The 17,808-nt window shown below is 51.1% G+C and overlaps 1 protein-coding gene across 1 annotated transcript in view; it reads right to left on the bottom strand.

Moving 5' to 3' along the window:
* DDX27 (DEAD-box helicase 27) overlaps positions 1-17,808 on the bottom strand; it is a 1,027,557-nt gene that overhangs the window by 263,673 nt on the left and 746,076 nt on the right. The window lies entirely within an intron of this gene.

Genomic DNA, 17,808 nt, shown 5'->3' with positions numbered 1-17,808 from the left:
GTACTGCTTGCAGCAAAACAAACTCCTGCACTGTCAACCCTCTCACCACCTCCCCCAATGAAAAACACCTTTCCCTCCCCCAAACCGTTTCATTCTATCCAGGTTCCCATGTAGCATTCCTTTGAACATTGAAGTATCAAAACCAAACCAACCATGAGCCTCTCAACAACTTGGCAAACAATGCCATATCAGAAATTAAAGTTACTCACTGTAGTGACAAGAGTACTCCCTCCATCCTTGTGGGAGTCGCCCAACATCCAGACAGTACGGGAACCTTTGGCAGCGAAAAATGTAGCTTCCCCTTTGAAGTTAGTCTAGCGCACATGGCCGTTGCCTCGGGCGTGGGAACGCCCCGCTGAGGGCCCCACCCTCCGGCGCATCACCTCAGTCCCTTTTGAACACATTGGACGTTTAGATACCAGGCTATGCTTATTACATATCAGCCATTGGCATACTAGCGGGAGAAGGCGGGTGGAACGTATGGAGGAAAGGGGACTACGAGTACTCTAGTCACTACAGTGAGCAACATTAATTACTCATACGTCCCGTCCCCTATCCTCCATCCTTGTGGGAGATTCCACCGAACAAGAACATAGGGTGGAGCTGTGAGGAGCTGCCTCATATCTAGGACAAAGCAAAAAGTTTCTTCAGAACTGCCTGACCAAACTCTGCATGGCGCCAGGAGCTGGTGTCCAGTGAGTAGTGCTTACAGAAGGCCGACAGAGTGGCCCAAGTAGCCATCCTGCTAATGATATCCCAAGAAGCATGTCCCTGAAAAGCGACGCCCGTGGCCTTGGCTCTGACCGCATTGGCATGAATCCCCTAAAGAACAGGTCTGCCCATGGCTGTGTACACCTCAAAAATTGCCTGAACGATCCAATGGGCGATGGAAGCCTTGAAAGACAGAGCCGGGGGAGGAGCCCCAAAAAGTCACAACAATGCCCCAGATTTCCTGAAGGATTTCGTCTGAGAGATAAAACATGAGGACTCTCCTGAGGTCCAAGGAATGCAGGGCCCTCTCTGCCTCCATCTGCGGTTTTGGGAAGAACAGCGGCAGGCAGATCCCCTGATTCAGATAAAAGGAGAGATCACCTTGGGTAACAAATGCGGGTGAGTGCGTAAGATGACCTTGCCATTGTGAAACATGGTGAAGGGCTTGCACAAGGACAATGCCTGCAGCTCACTAACCTGAGCCACCAGTACAACTGGCTTTAGTGTCACCAACCAGATGTCCACAGAGGCCATCGGCTCTAAAGACTTGCGCTGCAAAGCTGCAAGAACCACATTGAGGTCCCAGAACGGGTGGAGCCTATGCACCAGCAGAAAAAGCCTAGACAACCCCTTAAAGTGGGCCTTAAACACTGGGTTGGCCACAGAAAACACATGCACAGGGGAATTATTTTAAGCCCCTAATGGCTGCCAAATAAGTGCAGCAAGTATCTACCTGAACTCCAGAACGACCCAGGTGTACTGAAAAAGCCAGTATGTCATCCAGAGGACAGGTCACAGGATGCAGACCCTGGTCATGAGCTCAATGGCAGAACCTAGGCCATTTACGTTTATTCTGGGACCGAGTCGAGGGCCTCCTGGCCTGCTGAATGATGTCTCAGTTGACATCTGAAAATTGAGCATGTTGAAGCTCCAGCTGGTCAGGAACCAGGCCGCAAGCGCCAGCTTGGCCGGTGTTAGGCAAGATTGTATGTAGTAACCCTGTGGGAGACTATACCAGCTTTGTCCTCTTGGCATTAGGTAACCCAACCTTTGGAATAGGCCTGTACTGCACAAGTTGGTAGAGTGACTGAGCAGCCAGGCTCATCTCAAGAGGGGTAAATGTGAGCTGTAGCGGTGTAACAGATTCACAGTGACAGGTATTCAAATAACACTTATACTCAAGGTTTCCTGATTAAATAATTATTTATTCAATTAACCGCTAGTTTTTAAATAAGCCTTCTTTAGAAGGGGCAATTGGCAACAATAATATACTTAAAAAATACACTGCTTCAGTTCAGTTAATTAAGTAGATACCCTTTTGGGATGGCACACATACACTTCCCACACTCTCAGGTGACTTCAATTGCTAGGACACTGTGGACATTAACACATTTTTCAAACAGGTAAGTACTTTTCAATCCCCCAATGAAATATAGGTTAACCCTTTCCCAGCTATACAAGTAAAGTATGTATGACTTTTGGAGGGACAGATCAACAAAGTCAGAGGGTAAGAAGAGTCAGCCAATGTCAATTGAGCAAAGTCTAGGGGAGTTGAGGTACTTCTTGAAGGTTGGCAAAAGTCTTGCACAATGTTAAAGAGTGTTGTAAAAAGAAATCACCTTTGGGCCACAAGGTGGGAGGCTTGTGAGAAGCAAAGATGCAAGCAACTCTGCAAAGGGCAGCAAATGCACGTCTCCAGTGAGAGCAAGCAAGCTATGCACAACAAGAGGTAAGTACCCCTAGTTACACAGTACCTTGAGTCTGAACAAAAGGTTCCAGCTGGCTTCTGTTCCTGTTGAAGTCCTGCAGATCCTGTTGTTCCTGGGCCTCAGTCGTGGGGACAAGAGGGAGGACGTCTGGGGACTCCTGCACCACTATTTGAAGGTCAGCTGCAGCAATGGGCACACTCCAGATAAGCGCCACTTCACGGTTTCAGCTACTCGCAAATAGCACCACTGCGATTCTTTTACACCTTGGGGACTTTCCTTGCATCTAGGGTCCAGCACTCTTGAGGTGGCTCTGGCTTGGTTAGTACTGCTTTGAGGAAGTGTCCGGAGGATCTTCCTGGAGCTTGGGTCCGGTTTAAAGGCGATGCACTTGTCCTGGTGTTCCTGTCCCCTGGTACTCGGTTCCTGCGGCAGCAAAGAAGTACAGCTAGCTGAGAGAGGGGTTCCAGGCAAATTTATCTTGGGATCGATTGGTCCTACCAACCCAAGGGGGGAAGTCGTCCTTTCTGGGATGCTCTAATAAATTAGAAATACAGTTTCAGCACTGCGGCAGGGCTTCACCGGGCAAATCAACGGTCCAGGAGGGCGCAGCAAGCTTCTCTTCCAGTTTCTTCTTCGGTTCCTTTCTTCCAGTGGTCAACTCCGCCTTCCTTGCAAAAGACCTCGCCTTTTATGCAATTTTTTCCCATTCATTCACAGCCTAGCTGTCACTCTCACAGCAGGGTGGCTGTCCTGCAAGGACAGCCAGCCGGCCAATCACCTTTGGGTACATTCCTGTAACCAAGGAAACTAAGCACAGGGAGTTATTTGGAACCTCCCTTGCTTCCTGCCCTACCAGACACGCTGGAGCCAGAGGCCGGCTTCACCAGTGAATCCTTGTTTGGCACGCAGAGTAAATCTCAAGAAGGACCTTTCCAACAAGAAATGGCGAAAAAAGAAGACCGGGGCCATTTTGACAAAATGGGCACCCATGAGTGGAATCCTGCAGCTGAGAATTCAGCCTTCGGTAAAAACGCACATTGGTAGGAAAAATAAACCACTGGCACCAGCCATTAACTGTATCGCTTTGGCACTCCACATAAGGTGGTGTGTGCCCATCTCTCAGACTAACGTTTTAGGAGGGATACCAAGTATCCTTAAGAACTGTAGTTACTCTAAGATATAGAAAAATAATCTCAAAGGAGGACCCTAATGGTCCCCAGCAAACACTGCCCCATAAGGAGCTGTGCACTGCAATAGTTTAATATAGATGCCTTTAAGAGTTATGAAGGAAAATGGACTCCATAGGATAGGTAGAATACAAGGAATAGAGTTCCAAAAGAGAGAGCCCATAAGAATGAATGAGTGGAAAAAAGGTTCCACCCATTCATGATTAAAGAAAAAGGTCCAGAAGTTCAGCAAAATGTGCTGGGGACCTCACTAGGAGAGGGGATGAAGCATAAAAATGATACATCTCCCCAACAGTCTCCAGCGTTGGTTGCATCTTCTTGCATCTTTGATCCTAGAAAGTAGAAAATATCCACAGGAGTTTGTTGTTCTGCTGCTTTAAAAGACTAAGCCTCTCTTCACTGCCTTTTAGCTAGGGTTGCGTTTTGGACATTAAAAGCCTTGCTGTGTGAAGAAACTGCCTCGAGAACCTTAAGCTCTGCTAGTATTACACTAAACAACTGTTTTCCTTCCAAAATCACTAACTTGTATGGTTTTGCTAACCTATTTCAATTACTGTTATACTTTGTTAATGCGCGTTATTACCGATAATACAGTAGACCTGTCAAACTAACAATTGTAACCGTGCAGCAACTACCATCTAAGCAGTGGCCTTTGAAAAGTATCTAAAAGTATGCTTATGTGTTTTGGTTTATGGCGCTAAATATTTAAAAGTGATCTTTGTGTAAATATAATACACATACATTTATATTAAAATATAGTGTGTTTCTTTGATGTGTCTTACTAACTAGGTTCAGTGTACCTAACTACAGCTCACATCTTCCTCCAATGATAAGCCCGACTGCTCTGCCACTCTACCAAGGTTCCAGAGTAGTACTGACTGATACTAAGAGTTGGGGATCTACAAGCCACTGGGATAGCTTACTAAAGTGGGACTTTAGGAAAACTATCCTAACACTGTCATCAGAGGTCAAGGGTCGTGTGATGTAACTTCCGCTACCCCAGGCATTTTGGTGAAATGACATACCTGTGTTGGAGTTAATCAACATCTTGCAACTTCTAGACTTGATAAGAACACCATCTCCAGTATCAAGTCATGCTGATACCCAGGCGTCAGTCCTAGGGTCAGTGAAAACAAGGAGGCAAACTGCATAAGGAACAAGTTACTTACCTGTAACTGTTGTTCTCCAGCATGGGTCTGGCATGGATTCACATGCTCATGAATATTCCCCGTCGTCAGGCTGGGAATCCTCGGTAAAGAAAAAACCAGTATCAGTTTCGTTTCTGATCTGTCTTTCGTAGTAATAACCAATCACTGGTCTCTGCGTCATACTGACCACAGCCAATGACTACCCTCTACCTAAGCACCGCCTCTGGCAGCCATCTTCAGATTTGGAAGCACGTGAAGTGGCAGTATGACCAAGTGAAGAGCCGCAGAGGGGTAGGCGGGAGGGTTCGCATGTGAATCCATGCCAGACCCATGCTGGAGAACAACAGTTACAGGTAAGTAACTTGTTCCTTCTCCAGCATGGGGTCTGGCATGGATTCACATGCTCATGAATAAAGAATACATAGCAGTACACACATGCACAACCACGGGAGGTGGCAAAGGCTCAACATTAAGCAGTACATCAAACTCAACATTAAGCATCTTACCTCCTCACCAGGCTCACCTCAGGCGAACAGGTTGCGCAGCACTGCTTGGCCGACCCTGGACGCCTCCCTGGAATCCCGATCGACGCAGTAGCATTTCGTGAAGGTGTGCGTCGACCTCCACGTAGCAGCCCTGCATATGTCCAGCAGGGGCACACCAGAAAGGAACGCCGTGGTAGCTGCGATCGCTCTGGTGGAATGGGCTCTCGGACAGCCAGGCAGCGGTCGGTCTGCCAACCGATGACAGTACATGATACAGCCGGAGAGCCATCTGGAAATGGAAGCCTTCAAGAGAGCCTTCCCCTGATTGACAGGTCCAAAGTTCACAAAGAGTTGACGTCTTCCGAAAACACTTTGTGCGGTCCACGTAGAACTTCAGCGCTCTAGCCACATCCAGCGAGTGCAAAGTCCTCTCAGCCGGCGACAAAGGCGACGGGAAGAACACAGGCAACACCAAGGGTTCGTTGAGATGGAAGTCCGACGGTACCTTGGGCATGAAGGAGGGGTGCGTCCTGAGCACTACCCTCGTGTCGTGAAAAGTCAAGTACGGGGCCTTGCATGAAAGGGCCTGGATCTCTCCCACCCGTCGTGCGGAGGTGATGGCCACAAGAAACGCTGTTTTCCACGACAGAAACTTCAACGGGGCCGAGTGCAGAGGCTCGAACGGAGGTCCCATGAGCTTGGTCAGCACCACGTTGAGCTCCCACGCCGGGGCCGGAGCCTTCACCGGCGGGAACGATCTGAACAGTCCCTTCATGAACTCTTTCACCAGACGATGAGACCACAAGGACGTCCGGCCCGTGGTTCTGGTGTATCGGGAGATCGCAGCAAGACGAATCTTGATGGACGCGTGTGCCAGTCCAGCTTTGGCCAGCGTCAGCAGGTACGGTAGTACCTGGGGAGCCGTAATCCGTAGAGGGTTAATCTTCTGTGCGTGGCACCAGACAGAGAACCTCTTCCATTTGTGTCCGTAGCATTTAAGAGTCGAGGACGCCCTGGCCTTTGCAAGAACCTCTCTGCAGTCGGCCGGTATGTCGTATCCTCCAAACTCTAGCGCTGCAGGAGCCAGGCCTGCAAGTTCAGCGATTTCGGGTCGTGGTGGAGGATGGCGCCTCCTTCCCTGGAGAGTAGATCCGCGTCCACCGGCAGCTTGATTGGGGGGGACGCTGACAAGTCCAGAAGGTCCGGGAACCATATCTGCCTCGGCCACGCAGGTGCGACGAGGATCATCCTGCACCGTGACCTCTTGAGCTGGTTGACGAGCCGGATTAGCAGTGGCAAAGGAGGGAACGCGTAGAGGAACAGGCCCTCCCAGGGGAACGAGAAAGCATCGCCCATGCTCCTCGCCTGGGGAAACCTGCTGGCGAACCTCCGGCACTTGGAGTTTGTCGCCGTCGCGAACAGGTCGATCTGGGGTGTGCCCCACCGTCGGAAGAGGCGATCCACTAGATCCTGCCGTAGTTCCCACTCGTGGCACGAGCGCAGCTCCCTGCTGAGTGAGTCGGCAATGGTGTTTTTTATCCCTGCCAGATGAAACGGCACCAGAAACATCCTTTGGGCGACGGCCCAATGCCACAGGTCCTGCGCCTCCTTGGACAGCGCTGGGGACCTGGTTCCGCCCTGTTTCCTGATGTAAAACATGGTGGTGGTGTTGTCGGTGAAGATCCTCACCACCTTGCCCTTGAGGGACGGAAGGAAGGACCTGAGGGCCCAGAACACTGCACGCAGCTCCAGGACGTTGATATGGAGGGACTTCTCCGTCGGGAGCCAAAGGCCTCTCGCGTGCAGATTTTCGGTGTGCGCTCCCCACCCTTCCAGGGAGGCATCCGTGGTCACTGCCTCCTGGTGGTCTGGGGTCTGGAAGTCCATGCCCGCCGTCAGATGCGCGCGGTTGCCCCACCACCGGACCGCTCGGCGGAAACTCTCGTCGAGTGTGATCCTCTCCTCGAAGCTGCCCGTCATTTGGATCCAGCGCGCGTCCAGGAACTCCTGCAACGGGCGCATCCGGAGCCTGCACATGGGAATGAGGTAGATGCAGGAAGACATCATTCCGAGGAGGGACTTGATGGACCTCACCTTGGCCGCGTCGGAAACCAACATCCGCTGTACCTTGCCGAGGATGGACCTGGTCCTTTCCTCTGACGGGGAGGCCAGAAGGGACACTGTGTCGAGCTTCGCTCCCAGAAACAGTGCGTTTTGCGCGGGTACCAGGTGGGACTTGGCGTAGTTCACGGAGAATCCCAGGTCCGTGAGAAGTTGGACGGTCCTTGCCGTGTGCTCCACGGCGAGCTCCTTCGTCTTGGCTCGGATGAGCCAGTCGTCCAGGTAGGGGTAGACGTGGATCCCCTCGCGGCGCAGCTGCGCCGCCACCGGTGCAAGGCACTTGGTGAATACCCTGGGTGCCGATCGTAGTCCGAAGGGGAGGGCTTTGAACTGGTAGTGAAGCCCTTGGACCACAAACCTGAGGAATTTTCGGTGCCCCTTTAGGATGGGAATATGGAAGTAGGCATCCTCCAAATCCAACGACGACAGGAAGTCTCCTTTCTCCAGCTGACCCAGGACGTGCTGGAGTGTGACCATCCGGAACTTCTGCGCCTTGATGAACTTGTTCAGACGTCGCAGGTCTAGGATGGGGGCCATCCTCCCGTCTTCTTCTTCACGAGGAAGTATCTCGAGTAAACTCCGGAGCCCCGAAGCCCCTTTGGGACGAGTTCGATGGCGCCCTTCCTGAGCATCGCCTTTACCTCCAGGAGAAGCTGAGGGACGTGAAGCTCTTTCCTGGCCACGGGGGGGACGCGCGGGCACCTTCTTTGAAACTCGAGCGCGTGGCCCCGGGCTAAGGCGTCCAGCACCCAACGGTCGGTGGAGATGGACTCCCACACGCTGACTAAGCTCGCCAGCCGGCCTCCCACCGGGGTGCTTCGGTGGGGGCCGGACCCCACGGCCGGTTCAATCCTGTTTCGACGAGGCTTTGCCGCCTTGACCTCCTTGGCGACGACGGCGGGGTCCGCCAGACTTGCCTCGTCCTCTGTAGGCCTCCTGAGACGACGAGCGGGCCTCTTGACGGTAGGTGGAGAAACCGCCGCCGGAACCTTTGGAGGCGCCCTTGCCTCCGCTGCTCCGAAAGGGCGTCCGTCGTTGCTGCAGAACCCCAAGGGCCCGGGCCGTCTCAGTGTCCGCTTTAATGGCCTGAAGGGAATCGTCCACTGTTTTCCCAAACAGGTTGTTCCCATCGAACGGCATGTCCAGGACTCTGGTCTGTACGTCTTGACGGAAGTCCGTAGCCTTGAGCCATCCACGCCGCTTAAGGCACACGCCGTTGCCCAACTGGCGAAACCCAGTGTCGGCGATGTCCGTCGCAATAGTGATGGCGTGGTCTGACGCCACCTCACCTTCCTGTAGGATCTCTAGGGCATCCGCCCTCTTGTCGTCCGGTAGGAAGTCCAGCAGGGGAGCCAGTTTGTACCATAGCTCCCTGTCGTAGCGGGCCACGATAGCCAAGGCGTTGGCCGCTTTAATCGTCGTCGCTGCAGACGAGATGACCCTGCGTCCAATTTCTTTCCCTCGCCGTCCGGTGGGGAAGTCGATGTGGAGGCCGCACCCCCCCCCGCTTTCTTCCTAGCCGCCGCGGAGACGACGGAGTCCGGGGTAGGCTGCGCCCGGAGGCACAGGGGGGCCACGTCCGGGACCCGGTACTTCTTCTCGTACCGGTCTCTTCTAGCTGGCGTCGTGGAAGGGTTCTTGAGGAGGGCGAGGCCCTCATCCCAAATGTCGTCCAGTAGAGGCACCGCGAGGACAGTCTTCCTCTTGGCCTCGCGCCGTTGATAAAGGAATCCTTCCTTTTTCTTCTCCTCAGGGCAGAGTTGGAAAAGCTCGGATGCCCTGGCGATCATGGAGTGGAACGATCCAATCTCGTCGGGCGGAGAAGCCCTGGTGGGAGGTGACGACGGTAGATCCTCGTCGTATACCTCGTCGTCCGTACCCGTCGCTGCCGTGTCAGTCCCCGTATCATCCCCTCGGGTGGACGGGGAGGAGGGCTGGACGGGGCCCGACGGCTGAAAAGGAGGTGGAGGGTGAATCCTTCTTTTCTTGGGTGGGGGAACACCAGAAGGTCCCGGATCCCCCGACGGGAGAGGTTCCTCCGTCGGCAACGGTAGTCTCGTCCTTATCTCTGAACATAAGGACTGTATAGCCAACAAAATGGCCGCCGAGTTGTCTTGCGGCGCTGGCAGAGGGGAATCCGACGGGCGATCAGGGGCCCCGTCGGCACCCTCGACGATGTCGTCGTCGCCTGCGTCGGGATCCATCCCGACGGGCCGGTCTTCTTCCACGCCAAGGCCGTGGCTTAAGACCTCAATCAGCTCCTCCTCCGAGGTTGAGGCCGAATCTACGACGACGCCCTGCCCCCCTTTTTCTTCCCCGCCGGGGATTTCACGGGGGTCCTATCGATGGGCACAAAGGAGGACTCCCTCCGAGGTGGCAGGGAGACTCTGAGCCCCGAGGTCGCCACCACTGGTGTAGCCTCCACAGGCTGAGCCAGGGCCGCCGCGACAGTATCGATAGAGGGCTTGGCCGGATGGATTAAGGCCTTCACCACCTTAGGTGCGCTCACCGCCTTATCCTTGAGGGGGGGACACTGCCTCGCTCCCCCTCCGATGGGGCCTTCGAGCTCGACCGGGGCCTCTCCAGGAGCTTCGCCGGGTGCTCGCCCTTCCTCTTACCCGACCCAGAGCGTTGGCTCGTGGCTGAAGGTGCCGGGGAGGGTGCGCCCTGCCTGGCGCCCGTAGAGCCCGACCGTTCGGCGCTCCCGGTGCCAGCGGACTCGCGGTGCTTGGCCTTGTGTTGGACCCCCGTCGCCGGGGCGTCCTCAAAGGTCTTAGAAGACCGCTCGGATTTCTTCCTCTTCTTCTCGCCTGACGGGCTCTTCCCTTCCAGCCAGTTGGCGAGACGTTGATGGCGGTCCTTCATGGTCCGCTCCGACATGTTGCCGCAAAACGCACAGTCCTTCTCCACGTGCGTCTTGTCCTCATGTAAGCAGTAGAGACAAAAGGAGTGTTCGTCCTCCTTAAAGACGTTCTGCAGCTGGCATCCAGGGCAGATCCTGAACAGCTTTCCGGGCGTCGAGCTTCCCTTCTCCTGGGCCATGTCCGGGCCTGAGAAAACTTCTGGAGTCCTCCAAAAGCGTAGCTCAACGAAATCTTCACCCTTGAGGGGCGCAGACGAATCCGACACGGGTCCCCGTTGATCGGATGGATAGTCGGTGGAGCTTGAGGCTCTTTTGACCGAATAAAACGAAGTTTTTGTGAAAAAACGTGAAAAAAATAGCACTAACGCTCGAGAGCAATAGCACGAGGATCCCAACACATGAACGTGCGGTAAAAATCTGAAGATGGCTGCCAGAGGCGGTGCTTAGGTAGAGGGCAGTCATTGGCTGTGGTCAGTATGACGCAGAGACCAGTGATTGGTTATTACTACGAAAGACAGATCAGAAACGAAACTGATACTGGTTTTTTCTTTACCGAGGATTCCCAGCCTGACGACAGGGAATATTCATGAGCATGTGAATCCATGCCAGACCCCATGCTGGAGAAGCAAAGTTTTGACCTCTTCGTGTTGTTACAACGCCAGCTTTGGGGACAATTTGACACAGTCAATGGAGCCATCACAAGGTCAGGGGGAGGCTCTAACATCTCTTCTTCCGTATCTGATGCCAAAAGCAGGGCCCCCATTTCAAGCCTATGGATGAAATTCTTCAGTCTATTCATGTGAATCACCGTCGGAGCCTCTTTAGGGCATCCCAAGTCCACTAAATAGTTGATCTCACCTTAACTGTCTAGAACTCCAAGGTCCTGATGATTTGGCCTTCCCACCCTTTCTTCATAAGAGCTAAGGGACCCCTGAAAGGGTCTCCAGTGGCTAAGGCCAACCCCTTATTGTGGTACCTGTCTGTAGGCAAATAAAACACATGGTAACAGAAGATCCCACTTCCTTCTCTGGGGCTCTTAAAGAGCCTCAATCATGCGTTTTAATGTCCCGTTGAGTTTATCCACCAGTCCATGTGGGTAGGAAATCCCACATTCAATCCACATAGCCTTCCCTCTATCTGACAACCTTTTTAGGAAAGCCAACTCTGGGAAAAATATAGAGCAGGACTCTAGCAACTGACCTGGCAATCCCTATCCTTACTGGGATGTTTTCAGGATATCTGGTAGCATAATCAACAATCAAGTTAAACTTACTGCCAGAGGATGTAGGATTGTCTAAAGGGACCAACAATAGCTATCCCCACCATCTCAAATGGTACACCCACTACAGGTAGGAGTACCAAAAAGGAGTGTGCATAATTTCTCCACTTTTGCCAGGCAACTGGCAAGTGGGGGCAGTGCTTCTTTATATGGATCACAATCTTACACCAGTTGAAAAACAAGCATAATCTCTCCTTGGTACTTTTTGTTCCAAGATTACCTGCAAGAGTGACTTCTTGTGCCAACTATAAAAGGAAGGGTCCTGCATACTGGGGCACCACCAACCTCTTTTAGTCGCCTGCTGAATGGGTTCACTATACTGCAACCTATCTTCCCAACAGATCATATGATTCCGGGGGGGAGGGGAGGACGGGCTCACCATCCAACTGGGAATAGGCCGGTCTCCTTATGACTTCCAGAGAGACTTCCTGACATTGACTAAGCTCTTTCCTAGACGGCTCTCCTTCTTCAAGTAAACCCTGCAGTTCTGGGCGATCAAGAGGACTGAACCTCAGGAAACCTCTCCTACTCGGGTTCAGAAGCTGGGCTGGGCCAGGTACGTCAACAGCAGTTGCAGGTACTTTAGGGGGTAGACTAGTTCTTCCCTTTCAATGGAATCTTTGACTCCTTCACCTTGGGTTTTCTTTTAGCTTGGGTTTCCCCTTTGGCTTAGCTAAGGTTGCATTCTTTGCTTGAGACTGTGTACAAATGGTCTTCGTACTTTCTCTCACACAAGACCCAAGCATTTGAGATCATTTCCCAGCAGAAGTCTATTTGCCTCTGTCCACTTACACTGATCCAAACCACCCCTGTTATTTACTGCGAGATTGGATAGGCATTACAAGTAATATTTGAGTGGGGGCTTTGGCTAACTTGGTGGGCCTAGGAGGAGCTCTGGCCAGAGACTCTTGGTTTAACAAAGTGGAACCAACCACAGTTAGACTAGCCCCAGTATCCATGATAGCAGTGGTATCTGTATCATCTACCAGTACCCTATCCTTTAAATAGCACCTGGTATTGTCAGGGATGGCTGCATATTCATCAGCAACTTGAGGTTGAAAGGGAACACTAGAGTTACTTCTGCTCCAAAACCACGGGGTAAGGAATCTGAAGCGACGGCCAACCCTGAGAGTATACTTTGCTCATCATACGGGATGGTCAGTTTCACATAGTGAATCTGAAAGTCTTATCCTTACATCTGGGCCACCCTCACATGATCACTACCTTCACAGCTAATATAAGACCCTGAGGATCTGTGTACGTAGGGAGGCTTACTGTAGCCAGATTCTTGTTTAGGACAGGGAGTCCCACTATCCTTGACATGATTTACATGTGGCTTTTTAAGCTTATTGTGGGCCTTACGAGAACCTGATTTTCCAGTACTACCATCCTCTTTCTCTTTGCTGCTTCTGCTCCTCCTCATGCTTACCAGAAGCACCCTAGTCCTTATGGGATACCCTGTGGCCCACCCACAGGTCAGCAAGCAGCAATAGTTAAGGTCTTTGGATCCAACTTCTTCAAATCAGCCACATATTGTTTGACCTCAGGAGAACATGAAGCAAAAATGTGCTCCATCATGACCAAATTCATCATGCCTTTATTTAGACAACTCTATAATAGCACTGCAGCCATTCTGAGGAAGTAGGCTGAGAAGCCAAGCAATTAGGTCAGACTCACCTACTTCTTGTATTTCATAAGCATACTGACATATAGTCAAACAACCTATGTCATTCTTTGTATCATAAACATTCAACAGATACTTAGGACATTTTACATGAGAGGAGAACCCAGAGTCATTCCCAGACCATGCACGATTTCTGTTGGAATTGGAAGGCTAAAACTGCAGGAGAAGGCGACTTATCACAAGTTGAAGAAGGTCCAATTCGAAGGATGCATTCGGAACAGCAACGGCTGCAATGAGGTAACGCAGGAGAGAGCGGTCAATTCACTGGGTTTTTCAGGGACACTTCTGAATGTTCAACAGGCATGGACCGTCGAGCAGGGGTCAATATTGGTTCTTCCCCGTTAGGGAGAATTCTCAGAAATGTGCTAATTCCTCTCTACCTTAGAGACCCCCCAGCTCTTTTGCTGGACTCTAGGACTTTTTCATTTTTACCTGTAGAGAGCGAGACCCTTTTTCCCCACTCTCTCGTGCATTTTAATGTGATTTTACTCGGTTTCTGTTGGTTTTTGGAGTCTGACAAACTCCATAGGCATCTTTTGACATTGTAGCACCCAGCACCTTCAGTCTAGTGCTACATGGAAGTCATCCAGATTTCCCTATGGGTTTAAAAGCTACCTTTCTTTTGGATAACTACTGTTTCCATGAGCAGTAAAGTGAAATTGACTTTACTTGCACTTAAATTTCTAGACCCAGCACACACTATCTTACAATAGGGTGCTGGAGGGGTTACATAGTTCTAGCTTCTCATGTAACATTTTTATTTTACCCTTTCCTCGATGAATGGTTGGTTGCAGTGGTTTACTTTTTACTACCATGGTGCCTTTACTGCAGGCCGCCTTGGCAGCTGCAGTAAAGCACCCTTGGGTGCTATTTTTGTCAAAATGACTCCGCTCTTCTTTTTTTGCCATTTCTTTGTGGAAATGTCCTTCTTGAAATTTACTCTGCACATCAAAACAAGTTTGGTACCTTTGTTCGTTTTGTCTTTGGCGGGATTCACGAGTGAAGCCTGCCTCTGGCTCCCTGGTGTCTGGTGGGGGCAGGAAGTGAGGGAGGTACCCGAAACGCCCTGTGCTTAGTCTCCTAGAAGACAGGAATGCACTCCTAGGCGATTGGCCGGCTGGCTGTCCGGCAAGGACAGCCATCCTGCTGGGTGATTGACAGCCAGGCTGGAATGAATGGGAGAAACATGCATAAAAAGGCAAGGCTTTTAGGCTTGGAAGGCTGAGTCGACCACTGGACGAAGGAATCCGAAGAAGAACTTGAAGAGGACTCCTGCTGCAACTCCTGGACCGTTGGTTTGGCCGGTGAAGCCCTGCTGCTGTGCTGAAACTCCAAATTTGCATCGACAGAGAAGCCCCTGCAAGGACGACTTCTCCCTTTGAGTTGGTGGGACCAATCAACTCCAAAGTAAGCCACCTGGACATACTTCTCGGAGCTGGTTGAAATTCCACAGAGTTGCTGCTGGAACCGAAATACCAAGGCGAGGAACACCAGTTTGTGTGCATTGCTTTTAAGCTTCCCAAGAGCTCCAGGAAGATCCTACGGACTCCTAGGAAGCAGGACTGACCGAGCCTGAGTCACCTCAGAGTGCCGGACCCCAGATGCCAGGAAAGTCTGTCTCAACATTCAGGTACCGCGGTGGTGCTGTTTGCGGTAGATGTGAGGAGCTGAAACACCGAATTGCCACTAGATTGAAGATTGCCGGCGGTAACCGTCCCATTGCAGTGCAGGAGTCCCCAGAAGTCCTCCCTCTTGTCCCCACGACTGAGGCCCAGGAACACCAGGATCTGCAGCGCTGCACAGGAACAGAAGTAATCTGCTGCATTGTCTTCCAACCAACAGGTACTGTAAGGTCTAACAGAACATAACTTGTTATAGATTTGTTTCTACTCTTCACAAGCCTAACAGCTTGTGGCCCTAAATGGATTCTACTTCTTCACTAAAGACTTCTGAAACATTGTGCAAAGACTTTTCTACTTACCTGCAAGAAGTGCTTCAGCTACATAGACTTTTGCCTATTGACTTTGGCCTAGCCGGTTTCACTGAAAGACTTTTCTCCTCTGACACTGGGGAGCGTTGAAAGGTATTTGCCTACTTAAGAATATTTGTGATCTCTTGTTGGTTCTTAACCTTTTCTTTGCCACATCGCATTACTATTCTAAATGCTAACAGTAACAAATCAATGTCCACGGTGTCCTAACTATTAATGTCACCTGAGGGTGTAGGAAGTGTGTGTGGCATCCCCAATGGGTGCTTGCTGATTTAGGAACTAAGAGGGTGTGTTTTGAAGGTATTTGTGTGTTGCTATAATATTACTCCCTTCTAAGAAAGGCTTGCATAAATGACTGGTAAATAAAACATTGTTTTATCAAGAAACCTTGAGTTTAAGTGTTAGTTTGAATAATTGTCACTGTGAATCTTTGTGTAACACCTCTACTGCTCACATTGACTTCTCTTGAGATAAGACTGGCTGCTCTATCACTCTACCAACATGTGTAGTTCAGACTTGTACCAAAGGTTGGGTCCTATTGCCAGGTGGCTGAGATAGTTGTAGTGCTCCCCAAGAGCACTACCCTAAATCTGTACCCAACATTCCCACTGGTCCAGGGGGCTAGGCACCAACAAGGGCCATCTTGAGATGTGGACAGATGAGTGAGGCTTCCATGGGACTGAGCTGTAGGCAATGATGGTCAGCTTCAACCTTGCCCGGGAAAGGGCTTTCCATGCATGGAAATTTCGGACCTGAAAGGGAATGAAATGCCAAAGGGCTGTCAAAAATCTTGTGGCAGGCCTCTTTTAGAGGATATGGTACTCTTTACAGCAATATGCAGTAAAATGCAAAAGTACACAGGTAAAAAGTAAAAAACAAGGTAGAAAAATATCTCCATGGTAATTGTAACCAGATAGTTATAAAATAAAAGTTGATCAAGATACAAAGTATACTAACTGCACTTTAAGGTGGGTGCAGCTTTAGAAATACAAGAAATACTGGCCACCAGGGTGCGCACGGATGTGGTCGGCCTTCTCGTAAGCACCGCTACTTTGGGTCCCTAGGAGTGATTGAGCCCCCATTTTGAAGACCCCCCCCCCCCACCACCCCAAGATTCTACACCGGTGTGCCGCCAGCTGAGGACCCCCCCCTCCGGTCGGTCGAAAACCCGATCGAAAAGGACCCCTGCAAACCTGAGATACACGTCCTTCCAAAAGACGTCACACAACAGCTCCGCGGCCCGCTCGCAGGGAACTGCGCAACGGTCGGAGGCCGACCCTGGGCCTGACGAACGAAAAAAGCCTGAAAGAACCTGAGCCCCGGCCACGGAATTCACGGGGTCGAGAACAATCAAGCGTCCATAGACACCCTTGAAGCACAACTCGACCAGCGGATGACCGAACTGGAGCAACGAGAGGAGAGCTTCAAACTGAAGCTTGACGACTTGGAAAACCGGGAGAGGCGGAACAACCCGAGGATTTTCGGAATCCCGGAACGAGAAGGGGAGACGGAGAGCGATCTGAAGAACACCCTGCATGATATCATCAAACTCTTAGTTGCCGATGACGCGGTTGATGAACCTAAGATCTGTCCTTGCTCGATTTCACCGCTTTCAGGACAAAACACGGATCCTCGAGAAAGCAAGAAGCAGCGATTCAATTACCCCCCAAGGATCCCAAATCTCGATATACCAGGACCTATCATCCATGACCCTGGCACTCCGACGCATGTGCGGGCCTATCACCAAACATCTGAAGGAAAAGAACATAAGATACAGGTGGGGATACCCTTTCTTTCTGTCCTTTGAATACAACGGAAACAAAATCAAGCTAAGCTCAGAGGGGGAGATCATGGAGTAAATCTCTGACCTCCTTGGACCAAGCGCAGAGTTACACGATCGGGGAGACCCACGTCGAGAAGAAAGAGGATGGCGTATACAGGGCCCCAGAAGGAAACGTGTCAAGGGGTCGAGGAAATTTCGGAGAGGTAATACCCCCCCCAGGGGGAGAGAACCAATGAACTGCAACACTGGTAAGATGACATGTGTATTAGAATATATGTCCATGGCCTGAACTGTGTAAGGATGTATAGGCTCAAAAGAGACTCGGGCCATGTAAACGAAGGAGGGAGGTGAAAGGGGGCTCAATCAAGATTATGTTATAATAATCTTGGGGACCCGAAGTGACGGTCCCTAAAGGTGGTTCGATGCAGGACCAGTGTCTTTATCTGGGTCCGCACGGACACCGTCAATGTGGGAAGGGTGGTGGGTGGGGGGGTGGGAGGGCTGGGCAGACGAGAAATGTACAGAGGATGAAGCATTATCGGCAATACAAAGGATCACTCAAGACGACGTGAGTCCTTATGAACAATATATCTACTTGACACGGGTCACGAATCCACAACCGAAATACTGTGATAATGGTACCAATTGAAGAGCAGAAGGATAGGGAGTCCCTAAGGATAGGGACACTTAACGTGAAAGGCCTCAACTCGCTGACCAAGAGATCACTAGTGGCAAGGGAATTCCATAGATCTCAAATAGACATTCACCTTCTACAAGAGACAAAGTTTGCCAAGGGGGAGGAGAGAAGCATACTAGGAAAAAGAGGGGGAAAGGAATTCTGGGACTCA

Source organism: Ambystoma mexicanum, chromosome 3p, assembly GCF_040938575.1.
Source record: "Ambystoma mexicanum isolate Mex_15411 chromosome 3p, UKY_AmexF1_1, whole genome shotgun sequence".
NCBI classification, from domain to species: domain Eukaryota; kingdom Metazoa; phylum Chordata; class Amphibia; order Caudata; family Ambystomatidae; genus Ambystoma; species Ambystoma mexicanum.
The sequence above is the reverse complement of the archived record's forward strand: the minus strand, read 5'-3'. Positions and strand labels throughout refer to the sequence as shown.